Source organism: Gallinula chloropus (genome assembly GCF_964237585.1).
Source record: "Gallinula chloropus genome assembly, chromosome: 2".
NCBI lineage: Eukaryota > Metazoa > Chordata > Aves > Gruiformes > Rallidae > Gallinula > Gallinula chloropus.
The window spans coordinates 26997093-27013801 of NC_140086.1; positions in this window are offsets into that span (position 1 = coordinate 26997093).

Sequence of the window (16709 nt, forward strand, 5' to 3'; positions counted from 1 at the left end):
AAACCACAAGGAGGCTGTTATGATTAAACGTGGGAAGCTGAAAATATGTGAACCATAACAAAGGATCTGAATTCACTTCAAGCTTTGCATAAAATGCAGCTTCAGATTTTTTTATCTTAGTATAAAAAAAAAGCTTTCATCCCGCACCTTCCCTTTTCTTCAGAATTTCTTCCAAATTCAGTTACATTTCTCATAAGGAATAATTAATAATAAATCTTGCACATGTAACTGCTATCTGGCTTTCCTCATTTGTAGAAATTCCCTTTGTCCTTTGTCCAAACAATAAAATTTTTTTTCTTTTTTTTTAATTAAAAATACAGGATTCTAGTGTATATGACTAGCCTTCAACAGTTATACTTACTGTATTGGTAAGTAAATATTTCTCCAAATGACTTCCCCATGCCTGTATAATCCATACATGGTGTTGGTAATCTACAATAAATTTCTAAAATCTATATTCTTTATTGTGTTCTAATTCTTTATTGCTTTAATAATTTCTGTTTCTGTCTTTCTAATTAGACTATATAGCTTTTACAGAAGAGCTTTTACGCAGAATATTTGTTTTTCTGTTCATGTAATTTAATCATGAATACTTGCAATCACAGCACATGCATCTCTAAAAGGGACCAAACTCTGTTGTCTCTCCTTGGCAAAATTCTCTTTCTAAAACTATGAGCAGGATTGTGCGAACAACTGTCATAAGCAATGTCTATTTCTAAACAGCAACAACAACAAAAAAAACCCCAACCCAAAACCAACCAAAAACCCCAGAGATGGTCAACATTAAATTCTTATGGCTAGATCAACATTTCTAACTTTGGGAAATTCAGACTTGGAGACTTGATTGAGTTGAAAAGGCATCAAGTCTGAATCCGGACAACAGTATCTCCAAAGTAGGAGTCAATTAACCCGTACAGGACTTTAGTGTTCACGTCTGTCTGCTAACAGCAACACCAAAGAAAGCAGATTGGAAGACATCCCTTCAGTGCATGGCCAGAACAGAAAAGATCCTCTTCACTCCCTGTTTCCCACCCTGGCTGGAGGGTGATGGATGTGTAAAATCTCTGTTGTTTTGTGAAAACCTGTAAATCCCAGAAACAGTCACTTATGTGCTGACCTCAGGTCTCCATGCAGTGGCTCTCAGTTGGAGTATTAGAAGAGTAAGAAGTAGACAAGGAGGGGAATATCTTAGACGAGAGAAAATGCAGCACAGAGATGTCTGAAACACCATCTACTTCTTTCAATCCTTTTATACATACCTGAGTGAGATTCCCATTCATGGCACAGAATCTCCACCAGGACAGTGGTGTCTCAATCATTCTTTGGACCATGGCACAGGCTTTGGTTGTAGAAATGACTACAACAGGAAAACAGCAGAAGGGCAGTCTTCATGCTCAATGTACCAGCTGTTTGAGGTCCATTTTTGCTGTTTCTATCATGTTTCTATCTCCTGTGCAGATGCTTTGTTTTTATTGAAGCTAAACCATTGAACAGAAAAGACTGAACATTTTTCTGACTCAAAATAAGTACCAGAGAAGACAGGCCACAAATGTGTAAGAGCATCTACCTGCATAAAAGTAAGTGCTTCAGCACCCTGTGAAATGGGAAGCTTTGATGACGTGCTCATATACTTCCTAAGCTTCATCTTGACACCAATTAATTGTCCTCCCTTGGATTTGGCTTTTGGTGTTTCGATCATTTACAGTCAGATCATTCAATTGTAAATTACTGAGCCCAGCCCATACCTCTCACTTAAGGAAAAGAGTCACTAATATTAATGGGAGTTTCGCCTGCATGATCCTACCTGTGATGGGACAGTAGTGTCCATGACATGGAAGTCCCTGAAACAGCATCTCCCACCCATCACCCCTTTCTCAAAGCTGAGGGATGTGTTACTACAGTACAACTTGGCATCCCACAGTTTGAGTTCAGGAAGTGACTCTCTACAAGCAAACTAGCAGGATTTGCTCACTGTATTTTATAGCATAAAAGACACTACAACAAGGGGGGAATGACTGTACTGTTTTCCTGCTAGGTAAGAAAAGAAAATGGCATTCCAGAGACCAATCAAATGAACATTAATTTATTGTGGAAATATAGTGTCTAGGAGGGTTTTTGCACATTTTAATGGATAAATCACATTTCCATCCACTAAAAATAAAAACTACATAAGTAGCTTTTTGCTACAGATTATAGCATAGCATGAAATTCTTCCTTTGTAAGTATCCCGACACAGTGATTCCATCTTGCAGGAAATCTTTAATTATGTTCAGAGCTGCTTACCTTTAGTAATGAGATCCAGATCTTTTTCCAGTCAAGCCAGTTGCAAACCTTCTGTTTTTCTCTGCCATCAGAAAGAGTAAGTGTCTAATCCATATCACAAACATGTATCCTCATTTAGCTGGGTCTAGATGTAAAACTGGTTACTGTCACACTGAGTGCTCATGGTCAAGGTTCAAGTAATGGCTAATGCTCTAAGTGAGGCTACACATAAGTGCATTTTAGATCCAAACGCATTGTCCTAGTTGGTGAACACAAAACAGCTCCCTAGCCATTTAATTATACGAGATTATAACGATCCTAACTTTGAATAGGATTATCTGCCACACCTTCTGGTTTCTGAAAAGCAGTGCCCTGAAGCAAAACCAAATTTGTCCTCTCTGCTTTTTTTGTGTGCATTTTTATCTATTTCTAATTTAATTCAATTTTTGTAGGTTTATTAAAGTGTTTTATATCTTCTGCTTCTTCACAATGCGGGTTTATAGTTAGTTTCCCTTTTGGAAGCGTTAAACATATGAAAATAGGGTGCACACACATGAGGGGATGCTTACTCATGCAAATAATCCAATTGAACTCGGTGAACTTCCTGAAGACAGCATTACTCATGCAAGTAAGTGATTACAGGACTGTGTCATACAATGAACAGTGTGGGCCTGATTATCTTCTCACCTACACTGATTTTACATCATTACAGTTCCACTGGCTCTAGTGAAATTACTCTTGATTTTCCCCAAGACGAGGAAATTGAGATTCGCACACGTGTTTGAAAAAAACTTACCTTGAAACTAATGATGGCCACGAGATGAATCATTTAGGTACAGTACAACAAAATGGATCCATAAGCGTATTTGTGCTAAGATCTTACTATTATCCAAACCCACCCTGGAGCCTGATCCCTGTCCGACAGGTGTTGCAGAGGGTTTAGAGTTTGACATGCAATGCTCATTCTTAATTCCCAATTCCTGACCCTGGAGATCAAATTTACTTAAAGTCCCAAGAGAAAGGTGAGACACTTACCTAGCATTTACCTTGTGCATAGCATAACATGTGTATAAATGGATTAATTTAAAATATTTTCAGATGCTATAAAATACATGTATTCTGCAAACACTCACAGGTGGCCAAAACCAAAGGTCCTTGAGAGAATTATCAACTGAATCCTGGAAAATGTGCAGAAGTAGCACACAAGCCCCTCTTTAGACAGCAAAAGTATCCTAAAAAACAGCAATTAAGTGTTACAGCCCACCAGAGAGCTTACTCGCATCCATTTTCCTCAGTGAGCATCTCCATGGAAAGAGTTTTTTCCCCCTTCTTCTAGGCAGTTCTGTACACCAAAGAGAATGGGCATTTCCCGAAAACTCTGGCTCTGCATTCACTTCTCAGAATTCTCCATTTTAATAACTTTAAAATTCAGCTTCATGTATTTGCCAAATTAAAAACTCCCTGACTCTCCAGCATGATTGCTTTGATGAATTGAGCCCTTCTAGTCCATTTAACATGAAATAACAGACTTGTGTTGATGGTGCTTTTGTTCTTGATAGTAGGAGAACTTGTTACTGAAAAATTAGCTACTCACCCTTAAGCAATCACTAACATTCCAGTTCCTGGATATAAAAATGAAGAAAACACAGATGGAAACAAACAAAAATTATATTAATAATACATAACAAAGCAATGCCTACAAATGATATTTCAATGGGGGAAAAAATGGGAAAACTACAGTTTCCATTGGGTCTTAATGTATGTATCCCTCTCTAATGCTTCCATCTTCTAGCGGTTCTGTTTTATTGACACAACAACACAAATTGCAGAAGTAAATTGAATCACAGGCTCAGAATGTAAAAATCAATGAGAAATAATTTTGTAGCACTAAAGTGAACAGTGTAATGCTAGGTATTCATTTAATTAACCATGAGCCTTTCCACATAATGCACAATCATTGCCAGCTTTTCAGCTCACGGTTATTCCAGGAATAATGGGTTTGGGATTCATCTTTAGAAAACCTGCATTAATATTTGAAAGCATTTAAATCCATTAGTGGGTCATCTGAACACTGCAGGTCACTTTTACATTGCTAATTGAAACAATAGTAATGGGTTATAATCTACTATCTAATAATGCCTGGAGTGTTTTACCGCTTTTATATCTGCAGATTCCAGGAAATATGTAAATTTGTTGCTGAACTGTTATAAAATATGGAAATTTAAACTGAAAACATGAAACTATTTCTTTTTATAAATTAAAAAAAAAAAAAACCAACACACACAGCATTAATAAACTGAAGAGTTACAGTATATTTTGATGTCAGGATAAATTCCTTTCTATAGACCTTCCAGTGTTCATCGCTTCTGCGCTGTAGGCTCAACATCTGGCATTCACATTTTCAACATTGCCATTAGGAGAAAGTGAATATCATTAAACCAGTGAGTAAACAATCATGTCATTGTTTCCATATGCAAGCTATACATTGACTCAGTCTGCTGTGTTCTGACAACACTATGTTTTGGGTTTGGTTTTTTTTACCCTCCATGAATTGATGTAATCATTTTGTTTTTCATGGGATTTTCTGTAATATACCAACATTTCTCCTGCATGTGGAAGTAACCATGCCATATGGAAGTATGAATTTAGGGTGGGTTAGCTTTCATTTTGTGCTTTTTTTTTTTTTTTTTTAAATTAAAAGGTACTGAAAGGTAAAGTTGCTTTACGAATCTTGCAGATAATTGAATAGAACACAAATTGATACTTAAACCCTCATTTTCATTTTTAATTAAACAGGCATCTTGCACATTTACCTGCATCTTCATAGGCTTAATTACAGTCTGATTGGGCAAAAAGATCCAGAGAAGAGCATCTCATTACATCTAGGTAGGCTGCACTGGCAGGAATGTGTGGCATGTGTATAAGAGACGCATGTGTGTAAGTGAACATGTTTAAATAATTTACTTGGTTAATAAAATATGGATAGCGTGTTTGAGGGAAAATTGTGGATCATTACATCACCTTTGCCCTCCTCAAGGGAGAAAAAAAATCAGTCTGTAATTTGGTTGATGGGAGAGAATAAAAATATATATATTGCAGGTAACATTTTAACACAAACCCATTAAACTGGAAACAATTCTATGTTCAGCAAGGTAAAAAAATTGCTTGCTTCCTAATGACCTGCCTGCTGCCCTGACATGTGCCATTCTGTTAACCCACAGCTTTTACCAGCCCCACAGTGGATGCCCAACACAGGGTATTGAGCCCTTTAAGAATGCAAAACATCCAAACCTCCCTTCTTGCTTCATTTTACAAAGGGGAAGGGGGCTGCACACAGGGTCTTATTTTGCAGATTCTGGTTTGAAGAGATGGTGTTGCTGCAAGAAAACTCTAATAATTTAATTAGTGTATTTTTTTTAAACAACAGCTATTGATCAGGGTTGTCAGCTGCTGTCAGAGGCAGAACCCCTCCTATTCAGTATCTCTCTTGACACGCAAGGATGAGGAGGAGGGGGAGAGCATATAGAGTTTCTCCCCAGCTGACTGGTATGCCTCTCCGCAGTAACTGCTTTGCGATGGAGTCCAGCAGGTAGGGCTAGGAGAGGCAATAGGGTCTCAGGAGACAGAAAAACTCCTCCAACCCCAACAAGAAATAATGCATGAGCAGGCACGTCCATGATGTGGAGTGAGAGTCCTTCTGTGGATTGGGAGAGCTGCTCTGCTACGGCAATACAGCTACAGTGACAGGGGGCTAGTTCATCAGGATAAAAACAGTATCACCTCTACTTTTCACTGCTATGCAGGGATGCAGTTAAAATAATCTCCACTGGCCAATGATAAAAATATTAAAAATACAGTTGTTACTTGAATATGCAAACTAGCAGAGCTTTAATTTTCCTAACAGGACATGCTCATGGGTAGCCAGTCTCAGCTCCACCTGGCCATATTCTGGAGTGGCGTTGAGAAGGACCCCCTCTGAGCCAAGAAGAAAGGAATCTGTAGAGACAGAGAGCTCCAGACACTACCTGGAGCTACAGAAGATGAAAAATTCCCAAGATATAACCCATCCGTCTCAGTCCTTTCTTCAGCATAGGCCAACCCTTTGTGACTCTATAGTCCCATAGGAAATTAGGGAGCCTGCACCGTCCCACTGCCTAGGACATATCTTCTCTGAGACCGCCTTGGAACCTGGAACATGGTAGTTGTGAATAACATAGGTAGATGCTTTGCCTATCAACAAATATGTTTACCCTTGATTTCCAGTGTATCATGTAAGTCAGAACATGGATGATGCATATAGGCAGGAACTGAGTGCTAGTGCAGGTTGATAAAAGTCTTCCAGGTTGTATGGAAGACTATCCCTGAGTGTCAGCGTTGTGTGCTGGAGAAGCGAGTGGAGTGTTTTCAGCCTATTCTCAAATTTGTGCTTGGTTGAGGTTTTATTTAGCATTGGAAACCCTAAACAGATGACTGTTACGGATAATATGGTTTGTGCTGTTGGCAAGCATGTAAAAGAGCACTTATTAAACAAACAATTTTTTTTTTTAAAAAGCTTTAAGGTCTTTTTCCCCCTTTTTACTTTTTGTTTTTGGGAAAGGAGTAAGTTCAGTAATTTCATGGCATGGAAATATTGCTGTACTTTTTCTCTTACAGATAAGTATTCTATCTGGATACACAGAACCTTTCACCTCACCTTATGTATCACAGGTTCAAATGCAGATACAGCCATGTACCACCATGTACCACCACAGCTGGCCATGTGACCTGGAGAAGAAGAAGGGATTTTCCTTCCAGACAAGTGTCTGCATCAAAAGGACGGTCATTGTTGGCAATCTCAGAGAGGGGCAACAGGTAAAATGTGGTGACAAATCTCCTCTTTCACACTAGAATACTTTTCCATACATTGCAATGGAGTTATTTAGACAAACAGTGTGTTCAATCACTGCGGTCCTTTCTCTGGCAAAACTCCCCTCTGAACTAAGTTTTGCTTGAGTGATGACAGTGTTTGTCGCATAATAAGGTCTTTAATTTGCTGCAATGTCAATAAGGCACCTTGTCAAGGATATTACACTTAATTAAACAATAAATAAACCAGACCCACCCTGGTCCAATCAGATAAAATTTGCCTGGCTGCCCAGGTTTAAAGGCTGACAGGATTCAGGGACAGTTTAGGTGACTCTGAAGTGATGCAGGGAGCCGACACTTGCCAGGCTGTAACCCCGAGGGACTACCAGTGTCGGTCTTGGCGAGACATGTGCCCTGACTTTAGGGACAGGGAGGAATGGGTAGCTGAGGCTAAACAGAGCTGCACAAGCAGCACACAGAGTCTCAAGGGGAGCATGTCCCTGTTGAGATGTTTTCCCTTGGTAAAATTAGCAAGTTCAGCTTCAGCTGTTCAATATGTTGTCCAAAATCTGAAGCAACCCTGGAACCAATTTATTCCATCTGGAAATTAGTTTCAGCTTTTATTGCTTTAGATTTTTGTTCCAGAGCAGATTCAGTTTCCAAAGGGAGGTCTCTGGTCCTTTGGCCTCAAGGATTTTATTTTTTATTTCCAAAATGTATTAATTAAAAAGTTTTGACAAATGAAAAGAAGAAGGAGGAAGAAGAAAAAGGAGACACCTGCTTTTCTTCTTGTCATTAATTTTTCTATACAATAAAATGATCCAGGGAAGCTCCTTTGCAGATACATCACAAATATCAGCATTTGACTTCAGATCTTGATGCAAAGCTAAAGAATTTCTTCTACTAAGTACGTATTTTTACCTGTTCTTTATATCAGTCATTTAGTGGGACTGCAGCTGAGCCTTTTATTTAACCCTTTGTCATTAACAGGCAAAAGGAAAAGGGACAGGAGTGGAGAGGTACCTGGTGTCTGTTAAAAACAATCTGTGTGCATTCATTGCTATGGCAGTTAAATATTCCTAAATCATATCTGAACATCTGCTTCTGGTTTAGTGCTTTGATTGAAATTATTTTAAATGTGCTTCTACCTGAAAATGATTTCTTTTAAAAGGTGAAGTCTGGTGGTGATTTTCTCACTAAGAATGACAGCACTTCATCAGTGGAGCAGCCCTGGCTCTCAGGAAATCCACCATCTGCTTACTTCTCCACTTTTTAAGGAACAGAAAATCTGAAAACCAAACAGTAACAAGAAAAAAAAAAACCACAAACCTGCAAGTGAACAATCCTAATGGCTTTCGCATGCAATGTGTTTCTCTACACAGTTCACCAATTTTCACAGCAACTCATTCTTCTAAACTGGTAACCCTGAGTAATCTGCTAAAAGTTTTCCACCCAGAGATGCAGCCTGTTTCTGATGAATGTTGACAAATGAAGTACCAAAATTATGAATTAAGTCTGCCATCCTGGGCTAACTTGCTTAGAACTCAGAAGTAGTTATTAATAAAGATTTTGTGTGCAACATGAAGGAAAGGTGGACACAGCCCCCAGATCTTCATTAATTCACAAGCATAAGACTGAAAGACATTTCTAAGCCTATGAAATCCAGTCCCTTTTACTACAGGCAATGATGCGATCAATCACTTGTGTTAGCAGTGTAAATGTATCATTGTCCACCTGAAAGCAAGCTAAGATTTTGCTACTACTCCTTATTCCAGACCCTCACTCTTTATTTACTTCTAACTTGTAATCTACTTCAAATTTCCAAACATATCCATGAATACTCTAATCAGCTTTCAACAGCATCCTCCAGCTGAAACCCTTTTTCCTACTCCCTGTCCTTCTCCCACCTCCAAGAGTGCAAAAAGCAGTATTGTTTCCCTGAGCTTTATAATTGCTAGATTATAAGAAGGCAGAAGAAACTTGTTTGCGCTCATACAACAGGCTTTCTCTTTCCACTCATTCTACTACTGCTCTTTCTCTTCACCTTTCCCTCTTGAATTCAGGTCTTCTGCATGCAGATGATCAGATGGACACAAGGATCTCATATGGAGATACTTGCTGTATCCAAATCTCTCCAGAACATACCAGGTCTGAGAAATTCTTCATTCCTGCCTTGGCCAAAGCCAGTGACATCAGTGGGATGAGTCACATCATATGCTTGTACATTTAAGTGAGTATGGGCCATGGACTTTGATTCCTGAAGGCTAGAGTAGACCTTTTAACGATCTCAACAAATCCACATGTGTAAACTTGCCTGCTCACCCCAAACCCCATGATTCCAGATCAGCTGAGCTGTGGTTTGTTTCATACTCTGCAGGAAGATAACTGATCTCCTCTGTGCTCCTCATCACACTGATTGGGGTGATCCCACAGAGAAGCAGATTGTACAACTTTCACCTGCAAAAGCCTGCTACTTCACACTTGCTCTGAAACAGAGGAAATAGTTCCTAAATACTTGCAAAAGATGTGTCTGAAATCTCCAAATAAGAGGTAGATGTGAACACATATTCCTTTGGTAAGTATTTCCTCCTAGTTCCCCAGTCAAATCAAATTTGGTAAATTACATTAAAAATGAGGAGAGGGGAGGAGAGGGAAAGAAAGAAAAGAAAAGAAAAGAAAAGAAAAGAAAAGAAAAGAAAAGAAAAGAAAAGAAAAGAAAAGAAAAGAAAAGAAAAGAAAAGAAAAGAAAAGAAAAGAAAAGAAAAGAAAAGAAAGAAGGAAGGAAGGAAGGAAGGAAGGAAGGAAGGAAGGAAGGAAGGAAGGAAGGAAGGAAGGAAGGAAGGAAGGAAGGAAGAAAATTGCTATCCAGCTGAAATCCTCTAATCTCCAATAAACTGAGTATTGTAGCAAAATTAAAAAGGGAATATATGATGGCAATATTAAGACCAAAGGCCATTAGTAAAGAGAGTCACTGCCAAAGCTCACATTCAATGATATCTCTGTGCTAATGGACATAACATTCATTAGCACGCCCAGGCTCATTCTGGCTCCTGTTAGTGGCACACTGTTTGCTTTATGCCTCTGCAAGTTGTCTTTCCTTTCCTGTTTTCTCCATCACTAAACTGAAAGCTATTTGACGGTTTCTGGCATCTCTATTAAATTGTGGGAAACATGGAAATGATTAACTTTTGAACCACGAAACTAAAAACACTCTTGCACGTTCTGAAGCCAAAACAGGTTGTGGACAAGGAGGCTTCTGGTAGGGCTCAGAGAGGGAGTGGGAGAGTGTGGGGAGAATGGCAAGAGGGAGGCTGGCCCTGTTGGGTGGGTTTTGTTGTTGTCATTACAGATCAAAAGGCTGTGATCACCTTTCTGATTGCTCCTTCCCAAGTAAACAACCTCGAAGTGAGTTCATTAAATATTAAAAAGCCCTGATATCTATTAATGTTATCGGACACATGAAATATGTCTGATGGATTTATTCTGCTGTAAAGGAACCATATCCCAGTGTCCCTCCTGGGACCGTGCTCCAGCTGTTTAAACTATAATTCCATCACTAGGAGGAATGGTTGAGGCTGACCTCCACGAAATGTACTCATTGTTGCTCAGCCTGTGAATTGTAAATGAAACCTTTTGTAATAATGTTAAAATATGCATGCAGAGGAATTAAAGCATCAGAGGTCAGCAGCACAGCCTCACAGTGGGGTCGCTGTCGGCTCAGAGCAGCTGGTGGCTGCACTCCAACAAAAATGATACCTAGAGGTTGTTTATGGGGCTGGCTGTGTGCATGACTGGGCTTGACAGATCTATCGCTGTGTCTCTGTGAATCTCAATCTGGTTTTGATTGTCTTCCGCTTCAGTGTCGGTTGTTTTGAGCCCCTTGCTATTTGGGAAGAGCTAAGTTTCTGGTTACCTTGTCCCCTAGTCAGTGCCAGAGATCTTTATTGCCCTTCGTGGGATCATTAAAACATTATACCTCATTTTAAGCCCTAGCTTTCCACATATTGATTTTACGTCTGCTTTCTAGTTATTTATGACACGAACACTATATACATGGCCAAGGAAGAAGGAGAGCATGCATAAATTCCAGCTAGTAAAAACAGTGGAGTGTGTGGCAGTCTGGAGTCTGAGGGAAGAAAACTACCAAATGCCTGGATGGACCTTGCAAGCTTGTGAAAGGGTTAAAGAGTACCCTAGCTGAACATCAGCAAGGTGGACCTCTGATCAGGTCATCCCTCCGTGATCAGGACATCCCTGTGCTCTTGTTTCCTGTGCTTGGGGATATACATGTCAAACTATGCAGCGAGACCCTTGCACTATCCCTGGTATTCTGCTTACATGACACTGCTTTTTTTTCAGGCTTAACCTGCTGTGAAAGTCCTCAAATGCCTGAAGTATTTTTAAAGCTTTACAAAAATTAAATGCTTCAGATAATTCTGTAAGGTTTAACACAGAAAGATAAGTGATGACAACTCTGCTGGACTTACTATTAGTTTGCCAATACCATCTCTTCACTGTTAGTGGGTATCTGAATTGTATGTTCCAAAAGTGGGGCAAATGCTTCACCTTAATATTGCCTAGGCAAGGGTTTTGCCTACTTAGCACCTTTGTTGTCATGTTCTTCAAAATCATCATCTCACCTCAGACATCCCAGTGGAATAACTGTGTCTGCAGGTTTTGAGTAAAGATTTTCTACATTTAGGGCTAAGGCCAAGTATGGGAGAGAGACTTTGGAAGATTACCCCCTGATCTTTTTCTTTAGGACACATACATTTAAATTATGAAAATGAATTTTCCTGTTTCATTTGTGTTATAATTTTCCAGAGGAATAAAAATCCCAACATTACAGTATCTGGCTCAACATGATAGACTGGAGACATTGCTGACCCACACCAGATACTGTTGAATTGTAAGAAACAGTTTGGGATAGCACCAGCTCGTGTGACACCTGGTTTCTATTTTAGCTGCACATCTGTCCGTACTCTATATGAAGGAAAAGAAAAGGAAAAAAAAAGTTAAAAGAGGAAAGAAAAGAAAAAGACTCTAATGTCTTGATAGATTTTACTGCAGTAAGTGTAGAAAATGATTAATTTAGTTCCACTACAGATTTCTTTAAATGAATCAACACTTTCATAGACTCTGGCTAACCCATTCTTTTGACAGAAATAGAGGAGTTTTAGTTATAGCATTCATAGAAGAAAAAATTGGAGAATTTTATAAGGTCCTAAACATATGCTGACCAAAACAGACATAACAGGAAAAATGAATGGAGCAGCTTATTTTTAAACCACTGATTTTGTTGTCCACAGAGGTAGTATTACTTCACAATGTTCTGGTGTTGAGGTTGGTTTAAAAGACCATGCATTAAAGGTGGTAAGAAGACACACGCAGATTAATCATAATAACATAGAAAAGTTCATTCAGACAACAAATTTCAGTATCTGCTTTGCTTTTGGTTACACAGGCTCAGTGCTAAAGCTCTTTGTGCTGAAGAAGAGTGAGTCTGTGCCCATCAGGCAGTTTCCAGCATGCCTGCGATCCATGCCACGAACCACCTATAAATGTGTGGACAACATGCCATGGACAACACTAAGACAACCCCAGGAGACAGTACACTAATACCTTCTGAGTCTGTTGCTGGCTTCAGCCAGAAAGGAAGGGAACTGAAACCCAGCAGGCTTCTGTCTTCATCCTTGCAGGTTTTAGACTAAAAGAAACAATATGAGGGGAAAAATTGATTTTCTCTTGAATTTTCTTTAAACAAAATATTTAAAAAGGGAAGCTTAAAAAAAAAAAGTGAGAAATAAATTCCTGATCGTTATTAGCCCTCTGTTTAGTTTTACCCTTTCCCAGATGTTGTTTCCCTAGGGAATTCTAGCAGACAGACCACGGATCATCACAGCTGGCATCTGAACAGCGTTGTGCAGTTAATAATGATTCACAAGCACTGCACCCAATCTCGCTGGCATTTGCCTCCGTTAGGACAGAGCACAAATGTGCTTGCAATTAGAAAGGAAGGAAGAATGTAACAGAAATACTGGGGGGTTTTAAACAAGTAAGTGTAATTTTTCATGTAGACTTGGGACTGTGCCCACAAGTAATTTGCTTTTGTCAAATGGAACATGAAAACCACGCACCCAATCCTGCAAATGATTACTCATGAGCACAGTCTTCACTAGCACAAGTGCTGTCACTGAAGTCAACAGCAGTCTAGTGTGTGTAAGGATTACTCGTATGAGGAAGGGCTTTCAGGATTGTCCCCAAGAGAGGTATATGAATACTCCTTCATGGGACATAAGCTTCAGGGAACTCAAAATAGGTTAATTCCATGCCTGATTCATTCCATGGACCATTTAACAAGAGCCTCTGGAATTGTGCAGTCAGTAATGAACTGCCAAGAACTAAAAGTAATCACTGCAGCAATTATTAAAATTTACACTTGGATTCTGTTACCTTTGCGGCAGATATGGGTCTTGAATTAAGTGGCCCAGAAATCCAAGGACTTCCCACAAACAGTTCAGCAGCCCTTTCAAAACCACAATCCTTTTACTTGCTTATTGCCAGTTGCTGCTGCACAAATGTGCTGTTATATTAGTTTGTTTTCTCACATTTTTAACTGGGTCTTTGCATCATAGAGATGCAAGAAAAGGCTGCTGTATCAGTAGTAAGTCTGAGGTTATAGATCATGTGGAAACTTTTTTTTTTTTTCCTAAAGCTAGTGGGTCTGATCATTCCTCCTGACCTGAAAACAGCTTTACATTTTCCCTTAGGGAAGTGCAATGCACTGCTGTAAACTTGTATGTTCTTACACTGTGCCTGAGCCATGTAAGGCATAGACACATCCTCTTTGGTTAGTCCTGTATTTCCTGTATTTCCATTGCCTAACACAAAAACTTAAAGGAGATTCATTCTGTAAAGTGCTGAGCGTTCTGGCTCTGGTCCAGCAAAGCACTTGAGTACAAACTTAACTTTGAGCACATGCATCTCATTTGGGTTGATGAGACTACTTATTAGACGCTTTCAGATCAGCTGAGTCTGATGGGCTTCACCCTAGGATACTTAAAAATCTGGAGGAGAATACAAGCTTTGCCTGTAGTTTTAGAAATGGATATATTGTCAAAATAGCAAATGGATGTAAGTGGTGCTGGCTGCAAAGTGTAGGCCATCATCTCAACTTCAGTTCTTACAAAACACTGGAACAAATAATCAAATTAACAGTTTCTACAGACTGGAGAGAAAACAGCAGCACAAGAAAGAGTGGGTGCAGCCTTGTCAGGAACAGCTGATTCACAACAGCTCTGCAAGAAAGGCTCTGAGGATGGCACGGGCTTATACACAGAATGTGAGTCAACAGTGTTTAACTAGTCCAAAAAAAATCAAATGTGTCTCGCTGAGTCTTAGCAATAAGAGCATATATATGGAGAGATACCTGAAGCGATCTTTCTGACCCCCTTGCCATTGAAAAAATCTCTGCTGAAGCAGTGTGGCTGCTTTTGGGCATCTTGGTGTGGGAGTTTAACCCAATTGGGGGCCATATATGAGAGAGTGATGAAAATTATTAAAGCTTTAAAAAGTATTACTTGGAAGGACAGGCTGAAAAGTTCTGGGTTAATTTTGCCAGGGAGAGCTAGAGGGGAATTCTGGTACTCACCAAGTATAGGACAGAGGTAGCTAGGACTGGAAGACTTTAAATAGCATCACAAAAGATGAGTCACAAGGAAGATTTTCCCAGTGCTAAAACTAGAGGAGTCTGAGGAGGTTGTGGTGCTTTATAATCAGAAGGTTTTTTGGGGCAGTTTAGATAAACACCTGTCAGAGATGCTTTAGGTAGAACTGTGCCTGCGCTGGGACTGAATGGGTGACTGGGCAAGTGCTGAGGTCCCTTCTAGCCACAACTTGTGTGACTGTGCACTCCATGTGTCAGCAAATGTGACCATATATTGTTATCTAGGTGTCACTCAGGCAGCCTTTTACAGGACAAGGATCTGAGGCCCCAGACCAGCAAGGCACTCAAATACAAATAATCCTCTAGAAAAAGATGTCCTCTTACCTGTTTGAGGCAAGTATGTGTAAAGGGATGTTGTTATAATGGAGGTTTAGGGGCAGGTTATAAGAGGAGGTACCCAAAGGTGGTACTACCCAACATGTAGTTTGAATGGCCTATATTCCAACAGCCTGTTGAAAGCAGTGAGAATAACATACACTTGTGTAGCTTTGTCTGCTTTGCAATAAGCTCTATTAAGCCCTTTGTTTGACTGTTGGAAGACTCATGCACACACTACTGAATGGGCTGAACTGCCTGTAGACAGGGAACAGACCATTGAAGAGATGGAGCAGAAAGTGCTGCAGAAATGTCCAAAGCCGATCCAGGACTTCAGGGTTTGGCTTCAGGCCTGCTTTCTCATTTGTTTCTATGGCAAATTTGGAGGAAGGTGTGATCAAACCATCAAAGAATTCCTCCCGTATCTGGCATGCTCCAAATGACGTTTTTCAAGATGATTGACCCTTTATAAGGAATTCAAAACTTCATATTTTCCCACTACTAATTGTTCAGGTAACAGTAAACAACTTGTTATCCATCCAACATCTCACCACTCTCATAGTGAAGAATTTTTTCTTATATCCAGTTTAAGCCTACCCCCTTCCAATTTAAAACCATTCCCCCTCATCCTATCACTACATGCCCTTCTAAAAAGTCCCTTCCCAGCTGTCTTGTTGTCCCCCTTCAAGTACTGGAAGGCCACTATAAGGTCTCCCCTTCTCCCAGCTGAACAAGCCCAGCTCTCAGCCTGTCTTCATACCAGAGGTGCTCCAGCCCTCTAATCATCTTCATGCCCTCCTCTGGACCCATTCCAATAGTTCCATGTCCTTCTTATGTTGGGGACTCCAGAACTGGACACTCCAGGTAGGGTCTAACAAGAGCAGAGTAGAGGGGCAGAATCACCTCCTTTGACCTTCTGGACACACTCTTTTTGATGTAGCCCAGGATATGGTTGGCCTTCTGGGCTCTGAGCACACATTGTCAGCTCACATTGAGCTTCTCATTCAACAACACCCCTAAATCCTTCTCTGCAGGGCTGCTCTCTGTCACATCATCTCCCAGCCTGTATTGATGACAAGGATTGCCCTGACCCAGGTGCAAGACCTTGCACTTGTCCTCGTTGAACCTCATGAGGTTTACATGGGCCCGCTTCTCCAGCTTTTCCAGGTCCCTCTGGATGACATCCTGTCCTTCTTGTGTGTCAACTGCCCCACTCAACTTGGTGTCATCTGCAGAATTGCTGAGGGTGCATTCAACATCATCATCAATGTCATTGATCAAAATATTAAATAACACCGGTCCCAGTACAGACCCCTGAGGGGCACCACTCATCACCAATCTCCATCTGGATATAGAGCCATTGATGATTACTCTCTGGGCACAACCATAGAACCAATTCCTTATCCACCAAACATCCCACTCATCAAATCCATACCTCCCCAGTTTAGAGAGAAGGATGTTGTGGGGGACTGTGTCAAAGGCTTTATAGAAATCCAGATAAAGTACATCCATTGCCTAAATTAGACTAAATATGACCTCACTAACAAGTAAGATAACTTGA